At 55.9% G+C, this 13773-nt stretch overlaps 1 protein-coding gene and 1 pseudogene across 4 annotated transcripts in view; one reads left to right on the top strand and one right to left on the bottom strand.

The window, feature by feature from the left end:
* The window catches only part of FOXP4 (forkhead box P4), a 50916-nt gene extending 43457 nt beyond the window's left edge, over nt 1-7459 (bottom strand). For 2 of the 4 annotated variants that reach the window (XM_065912707.1, XM_065912710.1), the window contains exon 1: nt 6988-7458. The gene's annotated coding sequence lies outside the window, so the exon portion shown is untranslated. Of the gene's footprint in view, nt 1-6987 lie in introns of all 4 variants that reach the window. The other 2 variants (XM_065912708.1, XM_065912709.1) reach the window with 2 other exon arrangements.
* A 4733-nt stretch (nt 7460-12192) lies between these two features.
* Nucleotides 12193-13227, top strand: LOC136151167 (large ribosomal subunit protein eL21-like; annotated as a pseudogene).
* Nucleotides 13228-13773: the final 546 nt, after the last annotated feature.

Genomic DNA, 13773 nt, shown 5'->3' with positions numbered 1-13773 from the left:
GTCTTGGTGACTGACGGTTCCCAGCCTGGTCCACCAATGTCTCCTCCTCCAACTAGGATGTGTATCTGTGTGTACACGATTCTGTCCCCAGATCTTCCTACCCTGGTCCTCCTCTCCGAGTTTCTCACCAGCAGACCTCGAAGCACACAGAATCAAGGTCATGGCCAAATTTCCAAAGGGTTTGGTTTTGCTGATGAATGCAGGGATCAAACCCGGCCAGGGGAGAGGAAGCCTGCCCCACCGCCCCCAGCACTCAGAAGGGTGAATCTCAGGTAGTGTCCAGTCCATGGGTAACCATCCAAGCTAAAGTGGGCTAAAGGGCCCACAGCAGTGGTTTTATTTTAGAAAATAAATTTCAAAGCAGGAAGAGAAACGGGGAAGGGGTGAGGCTGTCCTGGTGTGAGGGGGAGGGCAGAACGGCAGCACACAAGGGCCAAGCTGCAGCCCGCCTCGCTGAGCTCTCTCTCCCAAGGAGATTCAATTAATTGATAACAAGAGGCATCAAATTAATTTCTGGAGGATGTGAGATTCTGATGAAGGGAAATCTTCGTAGATGGGGATCGGGAAGGAGGGGGCGCGCAGCGGCCCCTCTAATCAGGCTCCGCTGCCTAATTGGGGGGGAGGAGACTTGCCGGGGCCGCTGCCCCGCGCTCCACAGCGCCCCTGTAGGGCAGGACCCGCGGAGGCGGTGGAACAAAGGGGGCCGGTCTCCTGTCTCACTCAACTCCCAATCCCCCCAACCCACAGCTGCGGGAAAGCGGGGAGCAGGAGAGGGGAGTGTGGGTGCTCCCTCCCCAGCGGTACAGTCAGGAAAACCGGGGCTCAGAGAGGGAAGCATCATTGTCCATGGCCAAGGTCGCAGAGGGAATGAGCAAGCGGGTAACGGTGCGCTCACCCGAGCCCCTCACCAGCGAGCCTCAGACCCGCGCAATCCAGACCGGCCCCAAGCTCAAGGAGGTCAGCACAAGGCGTGGGAGACCCTCCCTGTAGCTGAAATACTTGAGACAACCCGGCCCCTCTGCCAGAGTTCCCTGGACCTCTCAAAATCCCCCAGCATCTTTTCGGAGAGGGCCGAAGACACTCGGCGCGCACGTCCCGGCGCTCAGGTCTCAGAGATGGAGGAGCTGCCGGCACCTCGCACTGAGGCGCTCGCGGAGGCTCAGGGAAACACTGGCCGGGAGAGCAATCCAGAACGAGTGCGCTCAGCCGGAGTGCGAGGACCCGGAGCTCGGCCTCTCCTGGGAGCCCCGGAAGCTTCCGAAGGGAAAGATTCCCCCAAGTGGACCGACTACGCACCCTCAGCATCCGACCTTCGCAAGCACCTTAGACTCTGACCCGACCCGAGCTGGAGATGTGGAAGCCTGGAGGAGCACTGCGCCCAAGCACCAGCGGCAGCCGCCCCTCCCTTGGTTTCCTGTAAATCCCGAGTCCCCATCCCTCCCCAAATGCTCCCCAGCAGCGCGCCCTTTTCTTTCGGGGTGCCATACACTCTGCCCAAAGAACCCACTGAAGGAGAGAGAGGAGGAAGTATATGGTACCCTCTTTTGGAACAACTTCCTTCGGCCTGGGTCTCCTGGAAGCCTGGGCTCCAGAGCTGGGAAACCGAATCTGATGGAGTCTGCCGGCTGGCCGCCGGATTGAAGAAACTACAGAAGCCCCTTCACCAGCCCACTGGGCCGGGTTTCCCTCCACACATCTCAGCCATCCTGCAGGCTCAGCCGCTAGGACCTGACATCCTGTCCAGGCTGGGGAGCCTGCCCCCTACCACCAGATCCTGTGGGAAAGAGCCTCCCTGGGGTACTTGCTCCATTTCTGATTTTCCAAGTTGCAAGCGAGCCACCTCTTCTAAAACCTCTTTGGTGAGAGACTCCGACAGCTCAGCGTTGGAAGGCCACCGCACACAGTGATGGCTCCACAAGGTTTGTGGAATCCAGGACTCCAATCCCCGACCCACCCTTCTCTCCAGTCACCATCATCTGTCTCTCCTTCCCGGCCTGAGAAAATTCTGGGTAACTTCCACCCGATGACCCTGCCTATCGTGAACAAACATGGAGGGTCACTAGTCTACACACCCTACTCTGTAACCGTCTGAGAAAGACCCACCAGCTCACCTCCATTCCTTTCCATCTGCACTTGTGACCCAGGTCAGGTGTCGTCAGAAACTCCCAGTGGGAGAGAAAAGACCTTTCCCCATGCCCTGCACTACCGATGACCCCGCCCAGCTTCTGTCCCAGCTTGGGAGGCTCCAGTTGGGCAGAGGCTGGGACCTGGGGAGGTAGGCAGAGCTGCTGGGCCGGGGGAACAGGCTGCAGGGGACAAGGATCAAAGGAAGGAAGACCACCAGCCTGGCCGAGGCCAGAATGGCTCACTCCTTGAGGCACTAGAAGCTTTGACTCTACAGCCCAGCACACTGGGGCCTTGTCCAAATGAGTATCTTTTGTGCCGGGAGCTCTTGGTTTCTAGCTCAGGCAGGCATGGTTTGAGTCCAGGCTCTTCCCAGGGCCCACCAGAACGAACGCTACTTCACAAGCCAACTGCATCTGCAAGCCTCGGGGTGGGGGTGTTGGAATAGAGGGTTCCTGCTGTGCCCCCCAACAGGGCACCTGTGGGTGAAGGTAGGCATTTTCATGGAGAATCCAGGAAAGCGACACTGAAAAACACAGTGACTTCACCCTCAAGGGAAGGAGCTTTTTGCTTCTCCAAGGTGATCCATCCAGAGGTGGGTCCCAGAATGATTTGAGACTGCCAGCCAAATCTGTCTTCCGTAAGACTGTGTGAGCCAGCGTTCCAAACCATAGGAGTCTCCCTTTTTTGGAGAAAGATGGTGCCATTTTTCCTCCTCTGTGTTCTAGGGTATTACCCCTCCCACTTTTGTGTCCACGAGCACCTTAGGATGCTGGGGGGAGGTGGGCCTTCCAGGGTCTTGTGCAGCTGAGATCCCAAGTCCTGAGCCCAGATCCTCCCTTAAAAGGAAGACAGGAAGGGGAAATCCAGCCTTCTCGTTGGAGGGCTGAGGAGGACCCAGCCTTGAGCCCGTGAAAGAAGGAAGGGGAGTGGCAGGCCCTCCCATCCCCTCCTTTCTCCCTTCCCCACAGCAGAGGCTCAAGCCCTACCGGTGGGAGTTCTAGGAGCCCCACCACTAACTATGTGACCTCAGACAAGCTGTTTCTTCTCTCTAGGCTTTATTTTCCTAACCCTTAGAATGGAGATTAATTCCCAGTCCAGCATGTGGCCTGGCAGTGCTGGGAACCTAATAAATGCTACCCCTTGGTCAGTACTATGGTGCGCCAGGCACTGTTCTAGGCACTTTACACCTGCTCTTCCATCCCACTGGCAAACAGGCTCTCAACTGCTATCACTGACCTACTTTATGCACAAGAAAACTGTGGTTTGAAGAACTTAATTAAGTTCTCCAGAGTCCCATCATCACTGGCAGGTTCCAAAGCTTTCTCCCCCGTGACCCATGTTCTGCCCTGGGGAGGCCCGAGTTCCTTGCCCTGAACTCCAGAGTCCTGGCACCAAGTCATAGGAAGCCACTTCAGCCACTGGAGCCTCAGCATAGAGTCAAAAACAGTGCCCATCCTGCCCTGGTCTGGGAAGCTGGGAGCTTTGGAAGGGAAACTGTGCTAGAGCCCCTTGGATGGAAGTATTAGCTTGCATTGCTGCTGCTGCTAAGTCACTTCAGTCCTGTCCGACTCTGTGTGACCCCACAGATGGCAGCCGACCAGGCTCCTCTGTCCCTGGGATTCTCCAGGCAAGAATACACAGTTTGGATTATTTAAAAAGTTAAGGACACTGTGCCTGCTTGGGCGGCGCTGGACGGGTTTGCATTTCAGCTGGAGAGACAGGAAAGCCACCAGAGCAGTGGGGCAGCAAAGGATTAGGACGTCGGGAAGAAGGGTGCAGCCACGCCAGGCGTGGCAGATCAGGGAAGGCTTCCTGGGGAGATGACCCTTCCCCTCCTTGCACCTCACACCTCTCTTCTGACAAAGACACCCTTGCACCACCCTCCTCTCTCTAATGTCTTGTCTGCCTTTCCTACCCTGAAAATGTGCAGACCCCAGCCCTCACAGCTTGGGCACTCCAATGCCCACCCTGGGAGTTGCCCAGACAGTGTAGGGGTTCAGCAAACCCTTGGGGGATTAATGGATTAAAGGACCCTCCCACCACTCCTCCAACTTTCCAGCCCCTAAGGAAGAGGTGTGTTTAGAGTAGGGGCCCAGCAGGATATGCACATTCCTGGCAAGAAGGGACCTACCTGCCAGCAGCCAGAAAGGAAGTTTCTGGCCAAAGGCAGAGGAAAGGGAGTGGGCTAGGGGTGTCCAGGTGTGAGAAGGGACAGGGACAGGTCCTTTTGTAAGTTGGGCCCAAACTGCCCCCCCCCACCCCACCCCTGCATTCCCCCACCCCTGCATTCCCCCACACTGGTGTCGTTTTTCTCTCCCCCAGGCTCAGGGGTTTACCAACTCCGTAACTCCTGCAAAACCTGCCCAGGACCAGGAGAGGGAGAGAAAACCCCACCCAGCAATCAAGCACTTCGTGCCAGAAGAAAAGGCTCCCATGGCCCCCCAGCTTAGTGCCGAGGTTAGGATGGGGGAGGGGTACGGTAGTGAGGGGGGATCCAGGAGAGATTCAGATCTTACAGGGGGTCCCAAGTTGAGGGCAGGGGTGGGGGAGCAAAGCCACTTCCACCTGATGCCACTTTGCCCCACTGATGACAGAGGGAGTGACACCAGATGGGGAGCCCACGAGACAGTCATGCTTCGGAGAGGCTCAGATCTAAGGGTGCCCGAGCGGGCAAGCTGTCCAGGTGCCCACAGCACAGTCCCAGGGGCCTCCCTCCTGCCTGCCAGGTGACAGAGAGCCCAGAACCCAGGCAAAACAAAGTTTCTCAAGTTAAAACCAAAACAAAACAAGCCTGCAGATTTCCCCTCCCCGCAGCAGTTTTCTGCCAGGTTGGGCAGGGTTGGCTGAGGCAGGGGCTGTCTGAGGTGGGTGGCTTTCCTTAAAGCAGCTGGGGCCTGGCAAGCTTACTGGGCCTTCACCCCTTCCCCCCCAGCCCCGCCCCACCCACTGGCTTACTAGGAAGGTCATCAGCTTGAAATGCCCAGTGCCAATAGCGTTCAGTCCCGGTTCCCGCAAACAGTGAATTTCTGGGTTCAAATTCTTGGTGTCGAGGTCTTCTTTACCCGTTGTGTTCCACAATGGGACTGGTCAGACTCTCCCTTGGCTACAGGCTGTACAGATGATCCCACAGCTCCTTCCTTCTGGGTGGGAGAAGGGGGCACCCAGGCGAGCCTCCAGCTCCAACCCTAGCTGCCTCTCAAACTGTGCTCCTGAACCCCTCAATCCCAAACCCAACACAGTTCACTCTGGACAGTCCAGGCACGTGCTTTAATGCAGGATGAAGATGCTCAAGTTCAAGTGAAAACCCGCATTGGCCAAAATGCTCCTGGGCTTTTCTCAGAACCACTGGGATGAAAGCTTCAGACTTGGGTTTTCTCCTGGGGCACCTCACCTCCACCCCCTGCTCTGGTCTGCGAGGTCAATCAGCAGGGAGACCCGACCCAGGGATGCAAGACATGCGGGTGATCTCCAGATGGCTTAAACCCAGGCACGGAGGGAGCAAGGAAATCAGCGGGGCGGGGGTTGGCAAGAGAAGCCGGCAATGCACAGGGCCGAGCCCGGTGTTCTATATGGGCTCAGGGTCTCGGCGTTCCCATATCCTCTTCTCCCAACCAGGAGAGTCCGGGTGGGACGCCCAAGTGTTCACGAGGTCGCCCCAGTTGGAGAGAAGGAATCCGCAGCCGTTAGGGCCTCTGACTCAGAATCCGCCTCCCGCGAAAGCACACGCTCCTTTGCCGAGGAGGCCAGGACCCCAGGCAGCTCAGGGCACCCCTCTTTCTAGCGCCTCGGGATCTAGCCGGGCTTAGCTCAAGTTAGTTAGGCGTTGATGGGGAGCGCAAGGCTGGAGCGCTGCCGGGGTGACCGCCGCTCGGGTAGAAGTGGCTGGGGGTGGGGGGCTGTCCAGGAAGATGCCACAGTCCTGGGTCTGAGGAGGGGGGTCCTACTTGGTTATCCCGGGACACTCTTCCCAGGCGACCTCCGAGTCCTGCTGCCGCCTTCTCTCCACCCCCCCCCCCCCCCGTATGGTGAGGCGGCGCTCTCTCCAAATGGAGAGAATACAGATACCCACAGGGTCACCCCCACCCTCCAGCACCGGCGCACAAAATCACAAGAGGCCGTTTCTAGACGCTCTCAAGTCCCCAAGAAGTTTTCCTCTCGTATCTGCCAGCCGACCCAGGGATGGAGGAAAGGCTCCGGAACCTCCGAGATGCGACCCCGGCAAACCGAGTCCCCTCTGCACCCAAAGCGACACGGAGAGTTGGACTGCGGTCTCCCCCGTCCCCATCTGTCTGCCTCCGGCGCGTCTTGGGGAGTCCTGGACAGACTGGGGTTGGCGGAGCCCGCTTCAGCACTTCCCTCCCCGGCTCAGCAAAGTCTAGGCCGGGAAGTACTCTTTGTCTTACTCGGGGAGTGTGTGTGTGGGGGCGGTGGTCGCTCCCCCAAGACACCCCATTCCCCGCGGCTAGGCCGGGAGGGGACCGGTCCTAGATTCTTGGGGGATGGCGGGTCTTAAGTGGTTTTTCCAGCCCCCCACCCCCACCCCGGCCGACCTCCGCTGCTCACCCCCCGCCGCCGCGCCGTAGCCCCCACCTGTTCCCCAGGCAGCTCCGGGCCGCGGGGGCCTGAGCCGGGGGCGGGGTGTCGCGGCCCCGCGGGGTCAGGGCGCCGCAGCCGGCCCCGGCTGGAACAAAGTGCGCCGGCCTGGGCCCGGCTCCTCCCGGCGCCCGGCGCGTCTCCGGCGGGCAGTTTGCAAACACAAAGTGAGCCAGTGAGCGGGCGAGAGAGTGCGCGAGCGAGGGAGTTGGGCTGGTCGCCGGCCCAGCCCCCACCCGCGTCCCCGGGCTCGGCCGGCCACCTTACCTGTCCAGCCCGGCCGCTCCGTGCGGGCTCCGGCCCGTCAGCCCGCGCGGGGCATGGGGCTCGCTCGGGTCGCCGCCCGGGCCCGCCGCCGCCGCCGCCCGCTGGGGCTGCCCCTCCGCGCCGCCCGGCGCCGCGCAGCTCCCGGGCGCCCTCCCTCCGCGCCGCGCCGGCCGGCCGCCCGCCGCGCGCCCTAGCCTCGCCGGGGCATCGCACTTTGGGGGCGGCTCGGCTCGCTCCGGCTCTGCTGCTCCTTCTCGATCCTCCCGCGACGCTTGTTCGCTCGCTGCGCCGCCGGGGCTCCGGGACCCCGGCGTCCCCGCCCCCGGCCCAGCCCTGGTTCCGGCCCGGGCTCCTCCCCGCCGCGCCGCCGCCGCCGCCTGCGCCGCGCCCTCTTCGCGGGCTGGGGGGGTGGGGGGCGCTCCGTCCCGGCCGCCGGCCGCACGCTCCGGTCCGTAGGGGCGGCCGGCTCCAGACTCCGAGGGGCTGCGACTGAGCCCGGGTAGCGAGTGGCTGCGAGCGGGCGGCACGCGGGCGGGGCGGGAGGGGGCGGGGGAGGCGGGGAAGGAGGGAGCGCGCCGAGAGCCAGGGAGGAGGGAGCCGGCGCGCGGCGGAGGGAGGGCAGACCAACTTCTAGCGCTACCATAATTCGCCTAAAGCAGGTGCAGCGACTTTCACCCGGCCCGGCAGCCTGCGGCGAGCGAAAGGAGACCACGTGGACCAAACTTTACAGGACGAAAAAATGGGGAAGACGTAGGGCTGTGGACCTGTAAAAAGGAGGTGGGGGTGGGGGGAAGTGGAGGGAGCCCAGGGATTCACCCTGGCTTTGCGAATCCCAAGGCGCGCTTCGCAAACCCCAGCCTTTCTCTGGAGTCTGGAGGGATGGCCAAGCCCTTGCTCCCACACGGTTCATTGGTTCCCGGCGGGCTGTGCCCCGCGCTGGGAGTGGCCGGGGGGCCCCAGAGTCCGGAGCCGGCCGGTGGCCTTCCTCCCCTCCCTTCTGAGCCCCGCTGCGTAGGGCTGGGGGGCGTGTGCTTTTGAAGCGGGGTGGGGTGGTGGTGGTGGGGAGACTCCTCCGGGCTTTGTGAAACGGTCACCCCGGGCGTGCGCCGCCTCCCTCTCCGGAAGGGGAATTTCCCATAAAGTGCTCTACGAACCAGTGAAAAGGGGGCCCAAAACCGGATCCGCGCGGGCAGAGTGGAGTGCAAAGTAGAAGCAATTATCCGGACAAATTAGATTGTAAACAAAACTCAACGTCTTTTGCCTGAGGGCGGGGAAGTGCGCGGGGAGGAACCCGAGGGATTGTGGCTGGAGCCAAGGTGTGTCTTTGGGTTGGGAGGGGGAAGTCCGGATGAGGAAAGGCCCCAGATCCGAGGGGCAAGGCTGTGCTGGTAGCAGGCGCCCCAAGCAGAGACTCGTGGAAATCTGAATAAGTTCTCTCTCCGCCTTCTAACCCCCAAACATCTCCAGTCTGGCTCTGTGTGTTGCAGTGACGAGAGGTGAGGGACACCTCAGAGCTTGTCACGGACTGGCCCGTGACCAAGGGAGGGCCCAGCTGTGAGAGAAGGCTAGGAAGGCCGTGGCCCTAGAAGGCTCTTCTGGCCCAAATCCCCCGAGGCAGGTGGAGACGGGCAGACACGGGATGCTCCGGTGGATTGGGAGCTGCGGGTGCCTCAGGGATGCCGGGGCTGTGGCCTGGGGAGAGAGGATTTCTTGGAAGAGAAGCCTTTCCAAGGGGACTTGGAAGAAAAAGAGAGGAGACTTCTTGCGTGCTCCTCGCTTTACGCTATCCCTTTTCTGTGGGTGCAGATAAGCAGGTGGAGCTGTCATGTGTGTGCTGCCTGTCCAGGTCCAGATCCTATGCATCTGCCCTGCATGGGGCAGGTGTGACAGGCATATTCAGGTTCTGCTGGAGCTTTTCGGATAGCTAGCTGTGGAATCGCTGGGAGGAGAACATTGAGTGCCTTGTATGTGGATACCACAGGTCCTTTCCAGTGTAGCAGTAACAGAAGCATTAAGAAGCATTTCCCAGCTGATGCTGGGAAAGATTGAGGGCAGGAGGAGAAGGGGACAACAGAGGATGAGATGGTTGGATGGCGTCACCGACTCGATGGACATGGGTTTGGGTGGACTCTGAGAGTCGGTGATGGACAGGGAGGCCTGGTGTGCTGCGGTTCATGGGGGTCACAAAGAGTTGGACACGACTGAGCGACTGAACTGAACATTTGGGTTATACCACATGCCAGGCATAGGACTCATTTCATCTTTGCCATAACCCTATTAGTAGATGGTCCTGTGACCTCCATTTTACGAAAAAAGTAAGTCCACCTGTCAATGCTTACCTGGCTGGTAAGGGATGAAGCAGGATTGCAACCAGAGCTACTTCGGTGAGGCCTCTGAAGCAGTGCTGCCTGCTTGTGGGTTACCTGAGGAGTACCGTTTAGGAGAAAGGAAGTCTTTGGTAGTGTGATTCTATTTATTTTCTGTGGAGGGCCAGCTCTGGTAGGAGTCAGGGCATGTGGATAGGCCTGAGCCTGACCTGGAGTTGACAGGTCCTATGTAAGCCCAGCTGGATGATGACCATGCCCCTCGGGCCTCCTTCCCATCTGTCCTGCAGAGATTTCAGGTGCGGTGAGAACTAAGGACTTTCAATACAGAAGAAGGAATGACGTGACTTCCAGTGGGTTTCTCCAGCTGTTTTCTGTCTGGCTCTCTGGCCCACTACATCCTTTTCCATCACCTTCCTGCAGCAGCCCCTCTGCACCTCATACGTGGATTCACTTGCCCAAAGGGATTTCCCTAAGAAATGCTTTGATTTTCAGTTTACCATTATCTCCAGGTCAGTTCAATTCCCAGCACCCTGTGAGTCACAGTGGGGGGCCCAAGGGAGGCACTTTAATTAGGAAACAAGGTCTTACTGAAGACATATACAGAACACACACCCCCAAATTAAAGCAGCCAGTCCAAAGCCTTACTTTCTGATGCAGGAGCTCCAGAAAAAGGTTCCAAAGAGTAGCCCTTGACTTCTAAGCAGGAGCAACTGTGAATAGGCAGGAGGGTCCTCTTACCATCTGTCTTTGTTTCTTCAAAGGGTCCCAGGGTCAGGGCCTATGATGTGACAAGAACCAGGGCCCATGGCCTGGCCCTACTAGGGAGCCCATGATTAAGAGCACAGATGCTGGAGTGAGGCAGCCTAGGGTTGAACTTCAGCATCTGTCACTTACCAGCTGTGTGATCCGGGCAAGTTACAGGATAGAGCCACAGTTTCCCCATCCGTGACCTTGGGAGAATGCCTCCTGGGGTTGGGAGGGTAGCATGAAAAAGCCTGGGCAGAGCATCTAGCTCTGTGCCTATTCATCACATATTTTCCATAAACACTCACTTTCTGTTTTGTGAGCCCCAGTTTCCTCACCTAAAAACGAGAATACTGACTTCACAAAATTGCAGATCATACATACATCTGCAGTTGATGCTTGTAAATGCCTGCTGTGTGCCAGGCACTTGATTCACATGCCGTTCAGCTGCATCACCCCAGGCAAAATGGCTCTCCTCATTTTATAGTGAGGCACTCAAGCTCGGGGGCTCCCAGGTGGCAAAGTGATAAAAAAAAAAAAATCACCCTGCCAATGCAGGAGATGCAAGAGACACAGGTTCGATCCCTGGGTTGGAAAGATCCCCTGGAGGAGGAAATGGCAACCACTCCAGTATTCCTGCTAGGAAAATCCCATGGACAGAGGAGCCTGGTGAGCTACAGTCCACAGGGTTGCAAAGAGTCGCACATGACTGAACACACACATTACACTACTACTCAAGCTCAGAGAAGTCAGGCAACTTGCCCCATGTCACATACCTATAAGGTGGTATAGCAAGGATCCACTCTCAGGTCTTCATGCCCTGAAGAGATGCCCTTTCCCAGGTTCAGCTACCTCCCTGTTCTGGTGATGAAGTGGACTCAGTTCAGTTGCTCAGTCGTGTCTGACTCTTTGTGACCCCATGGACTGCAGCATGCCAGGCCTCCCTGTCCATCGCCAACTCCCAGAGTTTACTCAAACTCATGTGCATTGAGTGATACTATCCAGCCATCTCATCCTCTGTCATCCCCTTCTCCTCCTGACTTCAATCTTTCCCAGTATCAGGGTCTTCTCAAATGAGTCGGTTCTTTGCATCAGGTGGCCAAAGTATTGAAGTTTCAGCTTCAGCATCAGTCCTTCCAATGAATCTTCAGGACTGATTTCCTTTAGGATGGACTGGTTGGATCTCCTTGCAGTCCAAGGGACTCTCAAGAGTCTTCTCCAACGCCACAGTTCAAAAGCATCAGTTCTTCAGCACTCAGCTTTCTTTATAGCCCAACTCTCACATCCATACATGACTATTGGAAAAACCATAGCTTTGACTAGACAGACCTTTGTTGGCAAAGTAATGTCTCTGCTTTTTAATATGCTGTCTAGGTTGGTCATAACTTTTCTTCCAAGGAGCAAGCATCTTTTAATTTCATGGCTGCAGTCACCATCTGCGGTGATTTTGGAGCCCAAGAAAATAAAGTCTGTCACTGTTTCCACTGTTTCCGCATCTATTTGCCATGAAGTGATGGGACCCGATAAAGTGGGTTAGTGGGTATGTTCTTAGTACCAGGCCTGGCATTGGGGGTGGGTGCCCTCTATTCCCACAGTCCCAACACATCTAGACTCAGATATTTTATGTTTCCATTCATCTGATTGCTTGAATCTTACTTCTTTTCCCCCTTCAAAACCTTTTTTTTTTTTAGGGAATTCCCTGGTAGTCCAGTGGTTAAGACTCGGCACTTTCACTGCTGTGGGCCTGGGGTTCAATCCCTGGTTGGGGAACAAAGATCCACACAGCATAACAACAACAACCCAAACTGTTTTTTGGTTAATTAAGGAACAAAACATTACCAACTTTACGTAGTGGCTCAACACCTAAGTATATACCAACAGAAATGCATAATGCGTTCAGCAAAAGACAGATACTAAAATGATTGAATGGTAGAATAGCACCATTCACAATAGCCATTAACAGTGGAATGGGTGAACAAATGCTGATATTCTCATGCATGGACTAGTATTTGGTAATGAGAATGAACAAGCCATAGGCACACCCAGCAATGAGGAGAAGTCTCACAAACAATGTTGAGCATAAAAATAAGTCACGCCTTTGGCTGGAACTCCAATCTTCCAGTAATTCACCAAAATGTCCAACACAAAGGGAAGGAGGAGGGGCACCCACCCCTTTCTCTCTAGGCCTTTCAGAAAACATGGAGTCAGTCCCTTGACCACATATATGGGAATCTACAAAAAAGGTGGTATTGTAGATATCAAGGGAATGGACACTCTTCACACAGGAATGCCCCCCAAATGGTACCATGACAAAACTGGAAGAGTCTACCATGTTACCCAGCATACTTTTTGGCATCATTGTAAACAACTTAAGGGCAAGAATCTTGTCAAGAGAATTAATGTGCGTATAGAGCATGTTGGGGCTTCCAAGGTGGTGCTTGTGGTAAAGAACCCACCTGCCATACAGGAGTCCTAAGAGATATGGGTTCGATCCCTGGGGTAAAAAGATCCCATGGAGGCGGGCATGGCAACCCACTCCAGTATTCTTGCCTGGAGAATCCCATGGACAGAGGATCCCGGCAGGTTTCAGTCCATGGAGTCACAAAGAGTCAGACTCAACGGAAGTGACTTAGCACACACGCACGCCTAGAACATATTAAGCACTCTAAGAGCTAAGATAGCTTCCTGAAATTTGTGAAGGAAAATGATCAGAACAAAGAAGGAAGGACTTCCCTGGTGGTCCAGTGGTTAAGAATCCACCTGCCAATGCAGGGGGAATGGGTTCAATCCGTGGCCCAGGAAGATGCCACATGCCATAGAGCAAGTAAGCCTGGGTGCCGTGACTCTGAAACCCTTGAGCCTCGGGCCCACACACCAACACAAGAGAAGCCTCCGCAATGAGAGGTCCGCGTGCCACAACTAGAGGGTAGCGCCCACTCATGGCAACTAGAGAAACTCCTCACACAGCAACAAAGACCCAGTGCAGCAAAAAATAATTCAATAAACGCTCCCTTCCCAACCAAAAAGAAAAAAGAAGGAAGCTAAAGAGAAAGATACTTAGATTCAACTGAAGCGCCAGCCTGCTCCACCCAGAGAAGCACACTTCATGAAAACCGATGGAAAGAAGCCTGAACTGTTGGAGCCCATCCCCTGTGAGTTCATGACATGATGGGTGTAAAGAATCTAAAAGACCTGGAGTGCAAAAAAAAAAGGGGGGGGCCAGTCACAGAGAGAAATTCTACTTCTCTGAAATTCAAAAATCGATGGAACAAAATTGACAAGATAGAACTCAGGAGAGTGGCAGCTTTAGGAGGGGGGATAACTTGGGGTTCCTGGGGGATTGTGAATACTCTGTTTTTTGAATTTGGGATTTGGTTACAGGGGTGTGCTCACTTTATGACAATTGAGCTGGTGTATACTTACGGTTTGTGCATCTTTATACTTAAAAAAAAAGCCTACTAATTGTTACTGATAAAATTGAGATTCTTCCATATCCCTTCTTCCTTTTCTCCATCCTTCCTTTGCCAGAGGTAGCCGGTTTCCGGAAGCTAGGAAGCTAGTAGTTTTCCCAAGTAAGTTTTATACTCTTAGTCATTTAGTGTGGCTTTGGTGTCTTAAAATGTTAAATAAAATGTATCTTTCTGCTCCTTGCTTTTCTATTTGTTGGTGTTGTTCTTTACTAAATTTCATGTTGCCGAGGTTAATTCAGGTTTGC

This window comes from Muntiacus reevesi, chromosome 20, assembly GCF_963930625.1.
Source record: "Muntiacus reevesi chromosome 20, mMunRee1.1, whole genome shotgun sequence".
Taxonomy (NCBI): Eukaryota; Metazoa; Chordata; class Mammalia; order Artiodactyla; family Cervidae; genus Muntiacus; species Muntiacus reevesi.
This window is presented reverse-complemented; position numbering and strand designations above follow the sequence as displayed.